At 40.3% G+C, this 22,181-nt stretch overlaps 1 protein-coding gene across 1 annotated transcript in view; it reads left to right on the top strand.

The window, feature by feature from the left end:
* The first annotated feature begins 267 nt into the window (after positions 1-267).
* The window catches only part of LOC134569325 (histo-blood group ABO system transferase 2-like), a 247,490-nt gene continuing 225,576 nt past the window's right edge, over positions 268-22,181 (top strand). Inside the window, exon 1 of the mRNA XM_063428249.1 lies at positions 268-334. The gene's annotated coding sequence lies outside the window, so the exon portion shown is untranslated. The remainder of the gene's footprint in view (positions 335-22,181) is intronic.

Here is a 22,181-nt window from a genome sequence, read left to right as displayed (position 1 = left end):
AGGAATCCTAAGGCAGTGTTTGTTAAAATGCTGACAATATGGATGACACGGTGCAACTCTCACGAGAGATCTAACGCACAGCTACTGCACAGGGAAGCCACCTTAATGCAAGCTAAAAATACATGTTGAATAGAGAAAATGAGGGAGCAGGTGTTGTGGGCTTGCCAAGAGACTGTATGCTAATCAAATAGCCTGCGTAAACAGATGAGGTATGATCCTGTTTGTCATAAAAACCAAAAATTATACTTAATGGGAGTATGAGGCAGAAGAAAGCAGCCGGGGCAGCAACAATTCAGATTTGGAATTCAAAGGAAGATTTTATTCACTCAAGCAGGTAAGGCCGTGTTTGGGAGTTTCTTTTGTTGTGCCATCTACGTAAATAGTGATTGACTTTAAAGCAAACATAAATGTAAGTGATACATTACATTCTAGCAATATTTTCCTTCATCTTCTTTGCTAGCAAAACAAAACTTTTTACACATTGATAATTTTTTGTAATATATGCATTGCATTGTTTGATTTTTGGTTTAATTCTGCTACTGATTGGAGCAATTAAACAAATGCTACTTCATTGATAAACATTAATGGTTGGGGTATGTAATAATGTGCACAAACCTCATGTACCTGATAGGGGAACACAACGGAAAAAGTAATTCACTTTTTTTTTTTACATAATAAGGTATACAAACCATACAAAGATTAAGCATTATTTTTATTTTTTTGTTATATATATTTCAGACGTGTACCTGCCTTGTATAATTTTAGCTGATGCTTCTGTAGTTCAGGCTTTGGTACTCTTGTCATCATAAATATCTCCTAAATATCCTTACCCTTAGGTCTCTTATCCTTTCTTAATCTTCTCCATTATTTTACTTTATAGATGGTAAGTGAGGAAAGGAAACAGAAGGGATTAACTTAATTATTCATAAAAAAATAAGCATTACTTTAACCCCTTAACAGTCAGTGATATTCTATACTATCAAATTAACCTGTTCTTTACCAATTCTATTCTAAAATTCAATGTTCCAGTGAAACAGAGATAGCAGTGATATATCTATATAAACAGAATATTCAATGCTCGCACTGAGCCTTTAGGCACCAAATTATATATTGACATAAATTTACCACTGATCCTTAAAGAAACACTACAGTGTCAGGAATACAAACATATGTTCCTGACACTATAGTGTTAAACTAACATTTTAGGTCTCCAGTCCCCCTTAAATTGCACTTGAAAGGTGTTTAAACTTACCCTTTCTTCCTGGGGCTGGCCTCACTTCCATTGCGGATATCATTAATCGTGATGATCTCAGACAATCCAATGCTTTCCCATAGGAATGCATTGGGAGGCTATCGTGCATGCGCTGTTAAATGCTATACCAATCTGCATCTCTTCGTAGAGATACAATGAATAAGTGCATCTTTATAGGGAGTGTTCAGCATCTCCATGAAGAGTACAGAGGGCAGCACTGAGATATGAAGTCCCCCTAGTGTTACTAGGCACCAAAGTAAACACTGTGTTTCCTCTGTGCTGTAGTGGTTCTGATGACTTCAGAGTCCGTTTAAGGGTTATGCAAATATGTTTAGGAAATAGCATGTTGATGTCATTAGTCTGTTACATCTGTAGAGAGATTAAGAGCAAGTACCATTAGTGATTACATAATGAAAGTTCAATTCACTTACATACCAGACATCCCAACTTGCAAAAACTAATTTCAGGGAGGTGGCGGCACCCACATCCCCCCATGCTCACCCCACATACCATCCTCTCTCACCCCTGCGGGCCCACACACAGAACATAGTACAACTATTTACACACAGACACATGCATAAATCTTGACACCCAGATACACACACTGATACACACACTGGCATATACACAACTTGAAACAGAGATACATGCCCCGGCACATACACACAAATACACACACACTCCGTAACACACACTGGCACATACACACTCTGACACTTACACACAGATACACACTGGCACATACATCCAAACACAGATGCCCACACTGGCACGTACACACAAATATGCACACTGGCACATACACACAGATACACACAGGCACATACACAGATGCCCACACTGGCACATACACACAAATACACACACAGACGCTGGTATCTACACACAGATGCCTACACTGGCACATACACACAAATACACATACTGGCACATACAAACAGATGCCCTCCAACACATACACACAATTGCACGTACACACAATTGCCCACACTGGCACATGCACACAAATATGGCATATACACAGATACACATTGGCACATACACACAGATACACAAACTGGCATGAACACACACACACAATCTGACAAACATTGCAGCCAGATGTAAGCTTACTTTTTTGGGTCTGGGCTGAGGCTGATGGGAGTGAGCATCAGCCTCTCCATGCTGTCTGTGGTGCTGCTGCCTTCTCCCTCTCACACGGCTGTCTCTTTAGCTGATTGTTGAACATCTAAAATCACATGGATTTCGAGATCAGAGACAACATGGGTTTACTTCAGGGAGATCATGCCAAACTAATCTTATTGATTGTTTTGATTTGGTAACTAAAATAATAGATCAGGGTGGTGCAGTAGACATTGCTTGCCTAGATTTCAGTAAGGCTTTTGACACTGTTGCACATATAAAGGCTTATCAATAAAATGCAATCTTTAAGTTTGGATTCCAATATTGTTGAATGTGTGAGGCAGTGGCTGAGTGACAGCCAACAGAGGGTTGTAGTCAATGGAGTATATTCGAAGCATGGGCTTATCACCAATGGGGTACCTCAGGAATCTGTACTTGGACCCATTTTCTTTAATATTTTTATTAGTGATATTGTATAAGGTCTTGATGGTAAGGTATGTATTTTTGCTGATGATACTAAGATATGTAAAGGTTGATGTTCCGGGAGGGATAAGCCAAATGGCAAATGATTTAGGTAAACTAGAAAAATGGTCAGAGTTGTGGCAACTGACATTTTATGTGGATAAGTGCAAGATAATGCATGTAATAGAGCAGCAGGAAATGCTAGCAGAATGCTTGGTTGTATAGGGAGAGGTATTAGTAGTAGAAAGAGGGAAGTGCTCATGCCATTGTACAGAACACTGGTGAGATCTCACTTGGAGTATTGTACGCAGTACTGGAGACCGTATCTGCAGAAGGATATTGATACCTTAGAGAGAGTTCAGAGAAGGGCTACTAAACTGGTTCATGGATTGCAGAATAAAACTTACCAGGACATGTTAAAGGATATTAACATGTATAGCTTGGAGGAAAGACGAGACAGGGGATAAGATAGAAACATTTAAATACATAAAGGGAATCAACACAGTAAAGGAGGAGACTATATTTAAAAGAAGAAAAACTACCACAACAAGAGGACAGTCTCTTAAATTAGAGGGGCAAAGGTTTAAAAATAATATCAGGAAGTATTACATTACTGAGAGGGTAGTGGATGCATGGAATAGCCTTCCAGCTGTAGTGGTAGAGGTTAACACAGTGAAGGAGTTTAAGAATGCGTGGAATATGCATAAGGCTATCCTAACTATAAGAGAAGGCCAGGGACTAATGAAAAGTATTTAGAAAATTGTGCAGACTAGATGGGCCGAATGGTTCTTATCTGCCATCACATTCTATGTTTCCATGTAACACCAATTGAGTATTCAGTAGTAGGGGTTATTGGGAGCATCAAATGTGTAATATCGTGGAAATCAAAAAACAATCTGATATACATTGATTGTATATCAGATTGTGTGTGATTTGGGGGATATTACACATGGTGTGCGGGTGTCTGCCTGCCATATTAAATATGTGGGAGTCTCCCAGACCTACCGGGAGACTTGCGATGTCTGACATACATTTGACAGGTTTTGGCCTTATATTCCTGTGGTGTTTTTTTTTCCCTTTTCAAATCCATTTAGCATTGCTAATAAATGTCTTAATGTTTTCTGTTGCATAGAGACACTCCCCCTCTTTTTGCAAAAAGTCTTTCTGATTGCAAAGCAAACAGTGTAGTTCAATGAATAAAAGACTGTTGGTTTCTTATTGACCCTGATCCATAGGGAATCATTGTCCTGTTCTTACTGCATCGTATTTCAAAGCTGGGCTAAGGTAAAGAAAGCACATGATAAGAGGACAATGACTGGCTGTGGGGAGGAGTCATGTGACCTTGTCTCACTCGGATCTCTCATTAGCAGGATAGATGCACTTTATAACAATACAACAGTATTATGCTGTAACAAGCTGCAATAAACGTAGAAATCGATGTATAACTATATATTCCATGGGAAACAACCCTATTTCGAGTGTTAAAAGCAAGAATAATGCTGTAAGCATGCTAAATTATAACGCTATATTGTCCTATATGTTTTAAAACGATGGACGGAATGTGGTTCTATTTCTCGACTGATTACACTACTGTTGCAGACTCGCCCCTTTTCTTTCTTATCTGAATGTGCAAATATTGATTCTGACATGGTACAGATTTTTAGAATGTGTAATAATTATACTCACCACAGCCTTAAGCTAAACTTTTTCTGTGCAGGAAACAGTTTTGTTTTTTTATCAGTGCAGGTCATCTAAAAAATTTGCTCTTTACCAGTTTCAGCAATTCAAAGTGCGCACGATCTTCTATTGCACAAGAAAGCAAAGAATTAATAAATATGGCAGCTTTTTGTGTTTGCCAGACATTACTTAGCTTTATTTTACACTTATGTCATAGTGATTTTCAGGGTTTTGTCTGCATTGCAGCAGTCTTTTTTTTATTGGATACTTAGGAGTTTATATGGTTTATTATTGTTTATTTTATTTTTTATAATAATCTTTATGCTAATTTTATTTTCTCAAAAAGACAAAAAAAAAATACATATGAAACAAAATACATGCAGAAGACAACATAATACCTTAGACAAAAAAAACAAAACAAGATTTTTTGCTGACAAGCTGGGTACAAAGCCCTTAAGTATTAACTTCAAGCTTAAGAGGTACTAAGATATGATGCAGCATTCTGACACTGGTGCCTTGTTTTTCATGTATGTGCTGTCCTGGGCAAGTGTCCCATTAGTTTATAATGCATCTCAATACACCTCTATTATATGCTGAGCACAGCAATGAAATAATATTGGTAGTCGAGTTGCATGGTAACCTCTGGATCACAGTTACTGTATTTTGAATGGTGGTCATAAAGACTGTCATATTTCTCTGGTAATTGTGTTTGCTAATGATAAAAATATTATTACTGGCATAGCTTCAGCACATTCCTTATCCTCCTTTGGCAATGTCGCTCTGCTGAAATTATGATTTTCATACCTAGAATGTTTTTGTTCTCTTAAAATTACATTTCAATGTTGTCTGGTATGTATTGTTTCTTTTTTGTATGCTATGTTGTGTCACTATACGAATTGCTTTATGGAACACAGAAATCACATTTGGATAACATATTCCCTTGTAATATTTTTTTTTAAATTGTGAATCTAATTGATGATCATTTATTTATAAAGATACTGAGAAAATGCTGTATCTAGTGGTGAGAAGTGTCACATGGTTTTATATAGACTTCATAATTGATCTGACGTTATTGTCTCATTAAGAATGATGTATTTGTTCTTTATGCTTATACCAGTGCTTGCATCTAACCGAGTGCATATTTAAGATCTATTTTACACCACAAAATACATATATATCACCCAAAAAGTACCCCTCAGTCATTCACCTCCTGACAAGACACTGTAGTCAGTGGTGTATTTAGGAACGGTCAGTGTGTGTGTCTGTCTGTCTGTCAGTGTGTGTGTCTGTCTGTCAGTGTGTGTGTCTGTCTGTCTGTCAGTGTGTGTGTGTGTGCCTGTATGTCAGTGTGTATGTGTGTCTGTCTGTCAGTGTGTGTGTTTATGAGTGTATATGTCTGTCAGTGTGTGTGTGTGTGTCTGTCTGTCAGTGTTTGTGTGTGTATGTGTCTGTCTGTTAGTGTGTGTGTATGTCTGTCAGTGTTTGTGTGTATATGTCTGTCTGTCAGTGTGTGTGTGTATATGTCTGTCAGTCAGTGTGTGTGTGTATATGTCTGTCAGTGTGTGTGTATATGTCTGTCTGTCAGTGTGTGTGTGTATATGTCTGTCTGTCAGTGTGTGTGTGTGTGTATGTCTGTCTGTATCATTGTGTATGTATGTCTCTATATGCCTCTCTGTTTCTTTATGTCTGTGTCTGTATTTCTGTGTGTGCCTGTGTCTGTATGAATGTATGTCTGTGTTTGCACGACGATGTACCTGTATGTGTAGATTGTATGACTGTGTTTGCTTGATTGTGTGCCTTTTATGACTGTGTGTCTGTATATCTTTGTGACTGTCTGCCTGAATAATTATGTCTGTGTGCTTGTATGGTTGCGTGTCTGTATGTTTGTGTATTTGTGCATGTATGTATTTTTGCCTGTATCCATGTCTATGTGGGAGAAAAAGAGAGATAGATAGGGGCTGGGGGGAAGAAAGAGACAGAAAGGGGCTGGCGGGGAAGTAATAAATACATAAGAGGGGTTGTAGGAGACACACTAAAGGGCACAAAGGGACCAAAGGGGTAAGACATTGAAGAGGTTGGATATGCAACACTAATGGGGGTAAGAAATTCAAAAGGGGGCTACGAGACACAGAGGTGAAGATGCATTGTTTAGTTTTTTGGGGGAGGCGTGGGGTGGGGCGTCAAAATGCATCTTCGCCTGTGTAGTCAAAAATCCTAGCACCGGCCCTGGTTGGATGCAGTGGAATAGTGGGTGTTGAGGGCACTTCTCAAACAAGGTTGCATTCTTGAAGGGGACTATGAACCAGGAATGCGCTATTGGGTAACACAAAACCCACAACCGGTCACTGGTATCATGCAACCTAAGCACCTGCTAGAATGGTTAAAGGCTACCAAAAGCAACTTTGTATCGCTGAGTTATTTTGTTAATCTGCATGATACAAAGTTGCTACTTAAGCTGTCGCTAGGTTATTCACTTAACACCAGATTTTGTATCGATGGAGATTGTTAAATAGCGTGAAGAATGATATTGCAACCCGAATGGCCTTTTGTGAATATCTGCAACCTGTATGTCAATCCGTGTACCAGACCCACTGCTTTTCTCCACAAACTTTGCTGACTGTCGTTTCCACAACTGTATTGCTCAAACCAACACAAATTAACCAGGTCTGTTCTGGTTCCTAATTTCTTCTATCACAGCTCTGAAGTGTATCGCTTATCATATCTATATAAGGCTTCCACCTATCCATTTTATAACTAAAGATTTACTAATTGGATTTTAGTCTGTCTTTCTAGCCGAACTCCAGCCCCCACCACTGGAAACAAGAAGTTGAATCCTTGGTTAATTTATTGAATTATGAATATGCATTCATATATTTGTCTAAATATTATTCTGCAATCCTGTTCCTGTTTTGGAATCTATACAACAAAAGCTTTTATTGTGTGCAGTTAAATACCTCTCTGTAATGTGCACTAAGAACAAGCACATATATAACAAAATATGCTTGTAAAGTAAATATTGCAATTATGGTAACATGACTGTGTGTGGAATCTATCCTCAAATGTAAACAGGGAATTTGCTGAAGGTGTCAATAACCCTGATTTATACCTCCTGTCTGTGTAACCCAGTAACAGGCTATCAACACAAGGTGCATAGATACATATCCAGTATGTGTTTTAAATGAATAATCCAAGCAAAATAACCACTATGGTCTGCTGTAGTGGTAAAGGTGCCAAAAGTGCCCTGGTGCCTACCCATTGTTAGCAGCCAAACCATTTTAGAAGAGGAAGAGAAAAGTCAGGGCTTAAACAAAGACACTGAGTTGTCTGAATAAATAAAAGAGCAAAGATACCATGATTGCATGAGAAGAAAATAATTGAGCGCCTGTTCAGATGTTGGGGTCAGAGGTCTAACCACAGTACGGTTCTTCATTATTATATGCCATCATTGCAATTGTAAGACTTGACTATCAATATCACTAGACGCGTGCATTGCAAAACAAATTTGGTTTCATCCCAAAACAAATTTGTTAACATGCGGCATTTCAGTTTGGACAAATTTCATCCATGCATTCGGTTCGGGAAAAAGGATTCAAACAAAATAATATGACGCAATAATGGCGCATCAATATTTTTTTTTCCATCAATATATTTTTGGTGCCACAGACAGAACTCTAAATCAGAAACAAATGAAACGATTTTTAATATTTCCTTTGCTTTGTGATTCATCCATATGCTGTTTTGGAGTTCAGAAACATGGTTGAGTCATGAAATGCTCAAAGTTCGAAAGCATCATGATTCTGAATGCACAATTCTAAATACCACTGTATGTAGGCAAAGTAGGAGTATCATCTGCAAGTATCTTAACCCAACTTGAAGGCACTAAACAAACTTAAACTAATCGAAACACATGCGTACAGCTTGCCAATACAAACATCAAACATATTACTGACATACTTGGTCTATGACAACACGTGTGTGCATTTATCTCTAGCAGAACTTTAAAGATATACAGGAGGTCCTTATACACAATTTAGGAAGGGGAGGGCAGGCAACTTTTGGCCTGGGGTCAAAAACTATTTACTGGCCCATAATGCAGTTTTACTAACCCACCCATTAACATCAGCGATAGACACAAGTACACAAGCAAAATAGATGTGTTGCTAGACATACAAGATAATTGTATAGAAAGAATTAAAGTGCTATGCAATTGTGCATTTAGATGTGAAAAGTGGTTAGAGAGCAGCCAGGGAGCAATTACCCTGCCCACGTGACACTTGGACATAATTAATCACAAGGTAGATATCTCCAACCAAGCAAATATTTAGTAAAAGGACTTCTGAAGGATTTTCTAGCAAGGGAGTGCTAGTAATTTATGTCCACCATTTATGACCTACCCTATTTTTGTTAGTTTAGATTTATTGTGCTGATAGTCAAGTTAATTTGTGTTCGCCATTTATGACCTACCCTTATATCTTTAAATCTCAAATACTAAGACAAGCTACAGCCTTATTCAGAGGTAGCTCTTTTGGATGGTTTCCCGCCCACCCCACCCCAAGGAACTCACTACATTGATAGAGAGCACAAATAACCTGACATTCAAAACACACTAATTATGTCTCTCAAACCCTCATCACCTGCTCAACTATCACACTCCCTGCCTGCAGCCCCTGACCCTCTCATCTATTATGTGACTTTAAGATCCCACCTCATCTAACTTTGCATAACTAAAAATCCTAATTGTCCTTCTTTATAATATAAACTCCTTTATTCTCCTTAGAGAATGCTCTCCCTTATATTCTTTACTTTCACTCTTACCCCTCTAATTAGCAAAATATGTTTATCCATCTGCTTACCTGTCCCCGCTAACACCATTTTCATTGCTCCCACTTAACTTCCCTCCCCTCTCTATTCATCCCATGCACTCTACTTATCCCTTTCCAGCCTTATACATATATATATATACATACATATATACTAAATACATACCCTCTCACAAAGCTTATAAATCCTACTCCCACCTCTTACTTTCTATCCTTCTGCTCCTAGCAGCTGGTGATGTCTCTCCAAATCCCGGTCCCACCTCTGCAAACCCACCATGTGCTAACTCCAGGAATCACAATAATCTCATACCCAACCCATCCCATCTTCCTTTAAATCCTCCTTCCATACTGCCCTCTGAAATGCATGCTCTGTTTGCCATGTTACTAAATCCACTGCTGTGCATGATCTTTTCGTCTCTCATTCCCTAGACTTACGAGCCTTAAAAGAAACATGGCTCCAGGGCCGGCGCCACCATAAGGCGGCACAAGCGGCCGCCTTAGGGCACACGAACCCGAGGGGTGCAAAATGTCCAAGTGACCAGCGAGAGCACAGAGAACTCTGCTCCCGCCGGTCAATTTCTGCAGCAATCTATCCAGCTGTATGGGGAACGTGCAGCTACTGAGGGAGGGGGGCGGAGCACCGTGGAGCGACCGCGTCAAATCTCGTCCTGAGCTACAAGCCGCTGGGATATGTGACATCATATCACAGTGGCCAACTGCTGTGGAGAGAGGAGGAAAGCTTCAACAATGCAGCGGGACCTCTATTTAGCAACTATAAGAAACAGTGAGTGTGTGTGTATGAGTTAGTGTGTTCGTAAGAGTTAGTGTGTGTGTTTGTGTGTGTTAGAGCCAGTGTGTGTATGTAAGAGTTAGTGTGTGTGTAAGAGTTAGTGTGTGTGTGTGTTAGAGCCAGTGTGTGTATGTAAGAGTTAGTGTGTGTGTAAGAGTTAGTGTGTGTGTTAGAGCCAGTGTGTGTGTGTCTGTGTAAGAGCCAGTGTGTGTTAGAGCCAGTGTGTGTCTGTGTAAGAGTTAGTGTGTGTGTCTGTGTGTGTAAGAGTTAGTGTGTGTGTGTGCAAGAGTTAGTGTGTATGTGTGTGTGTGTCTGTGTAAGAGTTAGTGTGTGTCTATAAGTTGTGTGTGTGTAAGAGACTTTGTGTGAGAGACTGTGTGTGTTTCTGTTAGAGCCAGTGAGTGTGTATAAGCAGTTCAAGTGTGTAAGAGACTGTGTGCATTAGAGCCAGTGTGTGTGTATAAGCAGTGTGTGTATAAGCAGTATGTGTGTAATGGTCAGTGTGTGTGTGTAACGGTCAGTGTGTGTATGAGCGAGTGAGTGTGTGACGCAAGTGGGTAAAGAAAAGTGGGATGAAGACACAAAACACATAAAAAAGAATGCCAAACAGGGGATACAATATACAAAAAGGGAAAACAAGAGAAAAAGGTGGTAAGATGCACAAAAAGGGCAAAAGAATGGGTAAGAGGGGCAAAAGTGGGAATATTAGACAGGCAGGTGAAGATACATTTTGGGGGCAGCAAAATGTGTCTTCGCCTGTGTAGACAGAAGTCCTTGCATCGGCCCTTCATGGCTCTCTCCCTCTGACACCACTACCCCTGCCACTCTGAAAGCAAAGGGGGTGGTGTAGGGTTTCTGCTCTCACCTCACTCCTCATTCAAACCTCTGCCCAACCCTCAACCCCTTCTCTCTCTTTCTCCTCATTTGAATTTCATTGTGATTATTTTTGTGAATATCTGTGATTATGTATGTGATTGTGCATATATACAGGGAGTGCAGAATTATTAGGCAAGTTGTATTTTTGAGGACTAATTTTAGTATTGAACAACAACCATGTTCTCAATGAACCCAAAAAACTCATTAATATCAAAGCTGAATATTTTTGGAAGTAGTTTTTAGTTTGTTTTTAGTTATAGCTATTTTAGGGGGATATCTGTGTGTGCAGGTGACTATTATTAGGCAACTTAACAAAAAACAAATATATACCCATTTCAATTATTTATTTTTACCAGTGAAACCAAATATAACCAAATATACATTTCTGACATTCAAAAACATAACAAAAACGAATCAGTGACCAATATAGCCACCTTTCTTTGCAAGGACACTCAAAAGCCTGCCATCCATGGATTCTGTCAGTGTTTTGATCTGTTCACCATCAACATTGCGTGCCGAAGCAACCACAGCCTCCCAGACACTGTTCAGGGAGGTGTACTGTTTTCCCTTCTTGTAAATCTCACATTTGATGATGGACCACAGGTTCTCAATGGGGTTCAGATCAGGTAAACAAGGAGGCCATGTCATTAGATGGAGCTTGACTCCATCCTCAACCCGAAAAGGCCCCACAAGCTCATCTTTGATGATACCAGCCCAAACCAGTACTCCACCTCCACCTTGCTGGCGTCTGAGTCGGACTGGAGCTCTCTGCCCTTTACCAATCCAGCCACGGGCCCATCCATCTGGCCCATCAAGACTCACACTCATTTCATCAGTCCATAAAACCTTAGAAAAATCAGTCTTGAGATATTTCTTGGCCCAGTCTTGACGTTTCAGCTTGTGTGTCTTGTTCAGTGGTGGTCGTCTTTCAGCCTTTCTTACCTTGGCCATGTCTCTGAGTATTGCACACCTTGTGCTTTTGGTCACTCCAGTGATGTTGCAGCTCTGAAATATGGCCAAACTGGTGGCAAGTGGCATCTTGGCAGCTGCACGCTTGACTTTTCTCAGTTCATGGGCAGTTATTTTGCGCCTTGGTTTCTCCACATGCTTCTTGCGACCCTGTTGACTATTTTGAATGAAACGCTTGATTGTTCGATGATCACGCTTCAGAAGCTTTGCAATTTTAAGAGTGCTGCATCCCTCTGCAAGATATCTCACTATTTTTGACTTTTCTGAGCCTGTCAAGTCCTTCTTTTGACCCATTTTGCCAAAGGAAAGGAAGTTGCCTAATAATTATGCACACCTGATATAGGGTGTTGATGTCATTAGACCACACCCCTTCTCATTACAGAGATGCACATCACCTAATATGCTTAATTGGTAGTAGGCTTTCGAGCCTATACAGCTTGGAGTAAGACAACATGCATAAAGAGGATGATGTGGTCAAAATACTCATTTGCCTAATAATTCTGCACTCCCTGTATATCTATCTATATATATATATATATAATATATATATTATACGCACACACACGCACACACACACAGGGCCGGCCTTAGGGGTGTGCGAGCTGTGCGGACGCACAGGGCACCATGGAGCAGGGGGCGCCGTGTGGCCAACATAGCTCACACATGGCCGGCCAGGATAAAAAAATGTAATACATTTGCGGCGGGGGCGGAGCTTAAGGTGCCGGATATCTGCTGCAGGGGAAGCAGGAAGGAGTCCCTGCTTCCCCAACAAACAGCCTCCTGGAGCTGCACTGCCTCCACTATGAACAGAGGTAACTGAGTGATTGTCAGTGTGAGTGTGACTGTCTGTGTGTGTGTGACTGTCTGCCTGTGTGTGTGTGTGTGTGTGTGACTGTCTGCCTGTGTGTCTGTGTGTGTGTATGACTGCCTGTGTGTGTGTGTGTATGACTGTCTGCCTCTGTGTGTGTCTGTGTGTGTGTATGACTGTCTGCATGTGTGTGTGTGTGTGTGACTGTCTGCCTGTGTGTGTAGATGTGTGTGTGTGTGTTTATGACTGTCTGCATGTGTGTGTGTGTGTATGACTGTCTGCCTGTGTTTGTGACTGTCTGCCTGTGTGTGTGTGTGTGTGACTGCCTGTGTGTGCATGACTGTCTGCCTGTGTGTGTGTGTGTGTGTGACTGTCTGCCTGTGTGTGTGTGTGTGTGTGCGTGACTGTCTGCCTGTATATGTGTGTGTGTGACGATTTTCATCCTGTGTGTGTTTGTGTGGCTGTCTGCCTGTGTGTGTGGCTGTCTTCCTGTGTGTGTATTGCCGTCTGCCTCTGTGTGTGTGTGTGGCTGTCTGCCTGTGTGTGTGGCTGTCTTCCTGTGTGTGTATTGCCATCTGCCTCTGTGTGTGTGTGTGTTTGTGTGGCTGTCTGCCTGTGTGTGTATGTGTGTGTGTATGACTGTATGCCTGTGTGTGTGTGTGTATATGTCGGTCTGCCTGTGTGTGTGTCTGTGTGTATGACTGCCTGTGTATGTGTGTGTGTGTCTGTGTGTATGACTATCTGCCTGTGTGTGTGACTGTGTGTGTGTGTGTGTTTGACTGTCTTCCTCTGTGTGTGTGTGTGACTGTCTGCCTGTGTGTGTTTGTGTGGCTGTCTGCCTATGTGTATGTGACGTCCTGCCTCTGTGTGTGTGTGGATGTCTTCCTGTGTGTGCATGGCCGTCTGCCTCTGTGTGTGTGTGTGTGTGTGACTGTCTGCCCGTGTGTGTGTGTATGACTCACTGTCTGCCTGTGTGTGTGTGTGTGTGTGTGTGTGTCTGTGTGTATGGCTATCTGCCTATGTGTGTGTATGACTGTCTGCCTGTGTTTGTGACTGTCTGCCTGTGTGTGTGTGTGACTGCCTGTGTGTGTGTGACTGTCTGCCTGTGTGTGCGTGACTGTCTGCCTGTGTGTGTGTGTGACTGTCTGTCTGTGTGTGTGTGACGGTTATCATCCTGTGTGTGTTTGTGTGGCTGTCTGCCGGTGTGTGAGGCTGTCTTCCTGTGTGTGTATTGCCGTCTGCCTCTGTGTGTGTGTGTGTGTGGCTGTCTGCCTGTGTGTGTATGTGTGTGTGTATGACTGTATGCCTCTGTGTGTGTGTATGACGGTCTGCCTGTGTGTGTGTCTGTGTGTATGACTGTCTGCCTGTGTGTGTATGTGTGTCTGTGTGTATAACTATCTGCCTGTGTGTGTGTGTGTGTGTGTTTGACTGTCTGCCTGTGTGTGTTTGTGTGGCTGTCTGCCTGTGTGTGTGACTGCCTGCCTCTGTGTGTGTGTGGATGTCTTCCTGTGTGTGTATGGCTGTCTGCCTCTGTGTGTGTGTGTGTGTGGCTGTCTGCCTGTGTGTATGTGTGTGGCTGTCTGCCTGTGTGTGTATATGTGTGTGTTTGCCTGCCTGTGTGTGTATGTGTGTGGCTGCCTGTGTGTGTGTGTGTGGCTCTCTGCATCATTACAAATATCACACACAGCCAACACATAGCATACATATCACACAGTCATCACACCTATCACATACACAGACAACACAAACATTACATCATACATGAATGATGGGGGGTGGAGTGGGGGGGCACTGTGAAGATTTTTCGCACAGGGCGCCTAAAGACCTAAGGCCGGCCCTGCACACACGCACAACCACAGATATACACACACAGACATACATATATTGTGTTATTGTGTGTATATAAATGCGTATGTGTTTAGTAGATAGCTCCCTTATTTAGTGTCCTTAAATATTGCAATCCCCCATAAGGATAACACATAAAGGATGTATCTACTAAACAACTGAAATTAAGAAAAGGGCTTTTTTATTTTGATCTGTTAGCTGTTTAGTAGATAAGTCCCTAAATTGGTGATAACATCTATTGTCATGGGTTCCTAGTGGGTCAAGGGTCAGCATGATAAAGAATTGACTGTGGCACCAAAAGACTTTTTAATTAATGTTGCATAGCAGCACATGATTAGCCTAATACCTGAACTGTGCTTTTAGCAAAGAGTGCTGATCTGAATCTGATCTTTGTGATATGTGTTATATGTTTTTTTAAATAATTCTGGTATAGTTGATTGTGTAAATGTTAATTACTGGTTAATTAAAGCATTAGTGGCTAATTCATGCTCTTAACTGTTGGGTTCTGCCATAGAATTTGAGCTTAAGAACTGTGAAGCACAGAGACTTTGTCTCATTCAATGAGTTTTGCAATTAACACTGGAAGAGTGCCCAGTTACTCATATAAATGTGAATGTAGCTAAATAAAATGAATTGGGTAATTCACTCTCTATTTTAACACTGAGAAACCATTATCCTGGAATGTTGCCAAGAATAGCAAGAAAGTTCTCTTCATCTATATTATTGAAATTTTAAATAAAGGGTAGATATCTGTCTTGCTGACTTTCGACTCTCCACCCATGATAATGTTGCAGTAATTTTGATAATAATGTATATGAATGTTGAATTTGGCAGAAAACCTGTGTTGTTGATATAGCACTTCACCCTGATATAGCACTTCACCCTGCTTACTGTAATGCTGCAGTGTTGCTATCTAAATTTAATTTTTTTTGATGGGTATTTATGCCTGTACTACTGAATCCAGCCAGACTTAAAATCAAGTGTGATGGACAAACATGTCATATCAAGGCTGTAGAACTGTAGCCTATGGTGGCTGTCTCCAGTAACGTACACTGGACAAGAATCAATAAGAAGATTAGTACAGACTAGTAAGAAATAAGCCCAATACCAATCCTATTGCCCTTATTAAAGTACTAGTCCAACATTGGAATTAGCAAACCGTAAAAATGTATAATTCACAACTTCATTAAAGGGACACTATAGTCACCTGAACAACTCCAGCTTAATGAGGTTGTTCAGGTGAGAACTATAGCTCCCTGTAGCCTTTCTCATGTAAACACTGTATTTTCTGTGTTTACATTGAAAGCTAGGAACACAGTTGCAGTCACTCATAGTGCAGTCACTCACAGTGAACCAGAGGGACATAATATGCCTCCATCCACTCAGATCTGCTGTCAGCAGGGCACAGGGCAGCACTGTGCACAGCATCCTGTGATTCAGTGTCTCCTCCTTCTGCATGCAGACACTGAACTTTCCTCATAGAGATTAATTGGTTCAATTAATCTCTATGAGGAGATGCTGATTGGCCAGGGCTGTGTTTGAATCATGCTGGCTCTGCCTCTGATCTGCCTCTTTGTCAGCCTCAGCCAATCCTATGGGGAAGCACTGTGATTGGATTAGGCAGACTGCTTGTTTTTCTGAGTCTAACAGCATGCAGATTTACAGCTTCAGGCTTGAATACAGTAAGATTTTTACTATATTTATGGAGGCATGAGGGGCCCATGGGGGGGGGGGAGGGGGGGCTAGATGGTGGTGTTAACACTATAGGGTATGTTTGTGTTCCTGACCCTATAGTGATCCTTTAACCCCTTAAGGACCAAACTTCTGGAATAAAAGGGAATCATGACGTGTCACGCATGTCATGTGTCCTTAAGGGGTTAAATCCCTATAAGGACGATACAAAAACACACACAAAAACAGTGCGAGAAAAAAATGTGATAAAGTGAAAAAAATTAAAAATAAATAAAAATGAACAAGCAGATGGATGCTATATAGATAGTCAGAATGATCTCCCAGCTTGGAAATAGACTAGAAAGCATGTGTACGTAACCTGATACTATGTTGCAAAAATGCATACAAATTGAAAGCACTCAGCTAAATCTTATGAGCTGCTGGGGGCTGGGAACCTCTGATATAGTTTCTAATATATAACAATAAATGTAGATAAAGAATAGCAGACTGATCCTAAGGCAGTGTAATGGATCATAGACAGAAATTGTAGAGTAAAGAAGGCTCTGTATGGTGTTAACCAGTGACTGTCTTATTAATCATCATAGGAACAAGATAGTCACCTAAATTACTCTAGCTTAATAAAGCAGTTTTAGTGTATAGATCATTCCCCTGCAATTTCACTGCTCAATTCACTGTCATTTAGGAGTTAAATCACTTGGTTTCTGTTTATGCAGCCCTAGCCACACCTCCCCTGGCTATGATTGACAGAGCCTGCATTAAAAAAAAAAAAAACTGGTTTCACTTTCAAACAGATGTAATTTACCTTAAATAATTTTATCTCAATCTCTAAATTGAACTTTAATCATATACAGGAGGCTCTTGCAGGGTCTAGCAAGCTATTAACATAGCAGGGGATAAGAAAATCTTAATTAAACAGAACTTGCAATAAAGAAAGCCTAAATAGGGTTCTCTTTACAGGAAGTGTTTATGGAAGGCTGTGTAAGTCACATGCAGGGAGGTGTGACTAGGGTTCATAAACAAAGGAATTTAACTCCTAAATGGCAGAGGATTGAGCAGTGAGACTGCAGGGGCATGATCTATACACCAAAACTGCTTCAGTAAGCTAAAGTTGTTCAGGTGACTATAGTGTCCCTTTTTAACTAATTGTTAAGAAACCATAGAAAGAAAAGGAAATTTGAATATATGGGGTAATCCAAAGCAGTAAACCCCAGGCTGAGAAACTATAACAGCCGGGAAACCACCAATTGAATATGAAATTACCCCTAGTATAATATTCTTTATGGTCAAGTGCTGAGAGCCAATATAATAGTATATAGATAATAGACAAGTATGCAGACATAAATTGGTCCGCTCATAAGTAAAGGAACAAGTAGTCCCATATAGGATGCACCCTGAAGTTACAGAGATTAGCCAATACTATAGAAATAGTATAGAAAGGATAGCTAAAAAAAAATCTTTGAATAACTGTAACCCCTCATAAACCCCTCATAAACTAGATATAGCCAGTGTGAAATAAGATAAACACTGCTGCTTCAAGGCAGCCTATCATCTAACTGATCTACGACTGCCTAAAAATAGACACTGCCTATTGTCCCAAGGAGATTGTTAAGATTTATAGTAATGGCAAGTTGCAAAAGCTGTCCAAGTATAAAAATGACCAATGGAGCGTCTGCTCGACGCGAGTTTCGGCGCTTATATGCGCCTTTGTCAACAGCTAAGATCCGACTGAAATCTTGCCTCCTTTTAAAGGGAAAATGGAGCTGCCCTTTTTTTTTTTTTTTTTTTGGTGCTGTCAGTGACAGCTGCATATCCAAATAGGCAGAGAAAGGAGGGGCATTAGAACAAACAAATTAACCCCTCCAATGCCAGAGGGTCATGAAAGCAAACAAATTAACTCCTCCAATGCCAGAAAGCATTTAAAGAGTTCAGAGGAGGAGGTTCATTAGAACCAACAAATTAACCCCTCTAATGCCAAAGGGTCACGGGGAGGGTTTTATTTCCGGTCCCTTGTCACATCTGTATATGAAGCTCAGACAGGATACATAGATATGTACATTAATATCTTATTTTTATGCCTAACACTTCTATAATTCATCTGATGCTTACACCGGACATCCAATTTTGAAAGAATTTCTTCATATCTTTCCTCTCCCTATTATGGATATATACTTTAAGATTAATTTAATTCTTTACAAACTTTCTTGTATTTGAGGAGTTAATTTGTTTGCTTTCATGACCCTCTGGCATTGGAGGGGTTCATTTTTTGGTTGTAATAACTCTCCTCCTCTGAACTTTTTACATGCTTTCTGGCATCTATACCCTATGTTCTTCCTCTTTTGGCATATAACTGACTGTGTATAACTCCAGTCGATTATTTAGGGGCAGCCCTTTTCCTGTCCCCCTATGTTTGAATTTGAATGGCATTTATTACAGCATTTGCATCCTTAATTCCAGCTAGGCCAATTATCCCCACTCTATTTCTCCTGGTTTTTGGATTAATCATCCTAATTTTTGTTTCACATTTTCTAAAAAGCTATTAATGGGGCTTATTTAACCAGTTGAGATTATTGAGTGTTTGGATTCCAGTACGAACCTAGTTCGATCCGTATTTTTCCACTCTATTTTGGATAGATTATTTTGTCTTTTTTTCCACTAAATAGAAAAGACCTGCTCAGTTAAGGACTACATGGTGTTGCTAAAGTTAAATAAGCAGACATTCCTCCCAAGTCTCCATTCCACTGTAAACTCCATTAAACCTCATAGTCACAGTCATTGTCACAGTCATAGTCACAGCCAATCAATTGTTCCAGGAGGTTATGCTATGGTATGTGTCGTAAATAACTGTCTGTGCCCACTGATGCCGCTACCCCTAACACATTGTTTACAGCCCCTACAAAAAAAAGAAAGAAAAAATAATGGCACTTCTAATATATATATATATATAAACTTGAAACTTAGCAATAACAAATAGGTGCTTCTCCCAGAACCTGCCGATCCTGTCAAATACTGAACATATACAGAAATACTGGAGATGCAGAGCACCGATAAGAAACAGCAACTACAAAGAGTACTATATTAAGATAAGAGGGCAAGTGTAAATTAAATTTATAAAGCTCTGTGTGTAAAAAAGGCGCTTGGACACATATATAGTATTGGTATGTTATAAGTGCTGCTACTTCACGCCAGTGGGTATCTCCCTTTCCCACTAAATAACGTGAAGATAGGTGAAACAGCCTAAGGTTAGTGAACAAATTTCAGCCTTTCAGAGTGAAGCGCTATATGGAAAATAAATATGAATAAATAATATATTATATTCACTTACCCCTATATCGGCGGTGCATATATAGATGAACCCATATTTATTTTCCATATAGCGCTCCACTCTGAAAGGCTGAAGGTTGTTCACTCAGTGACTCAGCTTAGGCTTTTTCACCTATGTTCACAGATGTAAATTAAACCTTGAATACATCATCAAACTCAGGCTGTTTGAGAAATTATCACCAGCAGTTCGAGTCATAACATCCAGAATAACTAAATTAAACTAATAGGAATACTATAGCATGCTCCGCAATATGGAAAGTATAATTTTATTGCACTTAAGTCATGGATAATAATTTAATGGATATAGTATTAACAGAGAGAGAGATTAGTGTCCTTCAAAAAAATACTTAAGTTTGCCGGCCACTGTGAATGCTAACATTTTTGATCAATTTATTGATTTTAATAAATTTGTGAGAAAAAATGCCCGGATGTCAATACCAAGACTATGGATGATGAACAGTCTCCAAAAGATACACATTTTTGTTCCAGTCTGGCCCTGCTACCAACACAATGTGCTTCAATGGCCACTCTACTAGTTTTCCGTAGGTGGAATGCCATTAGCCTTGTGCCTCCATGAGTGCATCTGCCTGTTTGAGTGGAGGCAGCAATAGGATATTGCAGGTAATCTGATGTTCCAGGGACTTCTGCAAGAAAACTCAAGGCTGCACTAGTTGGATACATTCATGGAAACCCATGGTAGCATTGGGGAGAGGTGGAACCCAAGTCTCAGAAGCCAGAAAGAAACAAAAAGAGTATCTAATGGTCATTGAATGGAAATCAATACATTATTTTTTATTAACATATGAATCAGAATAGCATTAAAATAATGTACAATGTTATGAGAAATATTGCAGATTTTGCTAAATTATTTTCAACACTGACAACAACATGCACATTAAATCCTTTGTAACAAGCATTGTAGAATTTCCTTAAATGATTAATCCAAGCATCATAACCAATGCAGAGGGCTATAGTGTTTAAAATTCCCTGACTATGCTGCCGCTGTTCCAGGTAATGGATCAATCTACTTTGCAACGTTTTGCCCACTCATCTGTGTCCCCTGGGTGTTGGGTGTCCTGTGAAACCAGTGAAGCTCACTGATTTTCTGAAGAGCTGCCATCATTAGAGATGCCGAACCTACCAAATATTTATTGGCTGGGAGTGCCAACTGTGCACTGACCCTCTGTGCATAAAATATGTTCGGAAATGACATCAACCCACCTGTTCTGGACTTGCTAATAATGTAGTCATGGCATTGCTAGAAGGTAAATTACACCTTCAGCAGAATCATTAAATATCCGTGTGTCTGCTGTGCCTCACAGTGAAATACAGAACACACAGATTTCAAACACCATGGCCACTTCAAATCACTGAAGTGGTCATAATGCTTGGAGTAACCCTTTAAAAATTAGCCATTACTTTTAATTGTCCTTTTCTCTGCATTGCCTTGCATGCATTATCTCAAGGGTAGACATCTATCGGCACTTTACAGAGAGTGCAGAATTATTAGGCAAGTTGTATTTTTGAGGATTCATTTTATTATTGAACAACAACCATGTTCTCAATGAACCCAAAAAACTCATTAATATCAAAGCTGAATATTTTTGGAAGTAGTTTTTAGTTTGTTTTTAGTTTTAGCTATTTTAGGGGGATATCTGTGTGTGCAGGTGACTATTACTGTGCATAATTATTAGGCAACTTAACAAAAAACAAATATATACCCATTTCAATTATTTATTTTTACCAGTGAAACCAATATAACATCTCAACATTCACAAATATACATTTCTGACATTCAAAAACAAAACAAAAACAAATCAGTGACCAATATAGCCACCTTTCTTTGCAAGGACACTCAAAAGCCTGCCATCCATGGATTCTGTCAGTGTTTTGATCTGTTCACCATCAACATTGCGTGCAGAAGCAACCACAGCCTCCCAGACACTGTTCAGAGAGGTGTACTGTTTTCCCTCCTTGTAAATCTCACATTTGATGATGGACCACAGGTTCTCAATGGGGTTCAGATCAGGTGAACAAGGAGGCCATGTCATTAGATTTTCTTCTTTTATACCCTTTCTTGCCAGCCACGCTGTGGAGTACTTGGACGCGTGTGATGGAGCATTGTCATGCATGAAAATCATGTTTTTCTTGAAGGATGCAGACTTCTTCCTGTACCACTGCTTGAAGAAGGTGTCTTCCAGAAACTGGCAGTAGGACTGGGAGTTGAGCTTGACTCCATCCTCAACCCGAAAAAGCCCCACAAGCTCATCTTTGATGATACCAGCCCAAACCAGTACTCCACCTCCACCTTGCTGGCGTCTGAGTCGGACTGGAGCTCTCTGCCCTTTACCAATCCAGCCACGGGCCCATCCATCTGGCCCATCAAGACTCACTCTCATTTCATCAGTCCATAAAACCTTAGAAAAATCAGTCTTGAGATATTTCTTGGCCCAGTCTTGACGTTTCAGCTTGTGTGTCTTGTTCAGTGGTGGTCGTCTTTCAGCCTTTCTTACCTTGGCCATGTCTCTGAGTATTGCACACCTTGTG

Source organism: Pelobates fuscus, chromosome 7 (assembly GCF_036172605.1).
Source record: "Pelobates fuscus isolate aPelFus1 chromosome 7, aPelFus1.pri, whole genome shotgun sequence".
NCBI lineage: Eukaryota > Metazoa > Chordata > Amphibia > Anura > Pelobatidae > Pelobates > Pelobates fuscus.
Note: the sequence above shows the minus strand (reverse complement) of the source record. Positions and strands in the feature narration are given on the sequence as shown.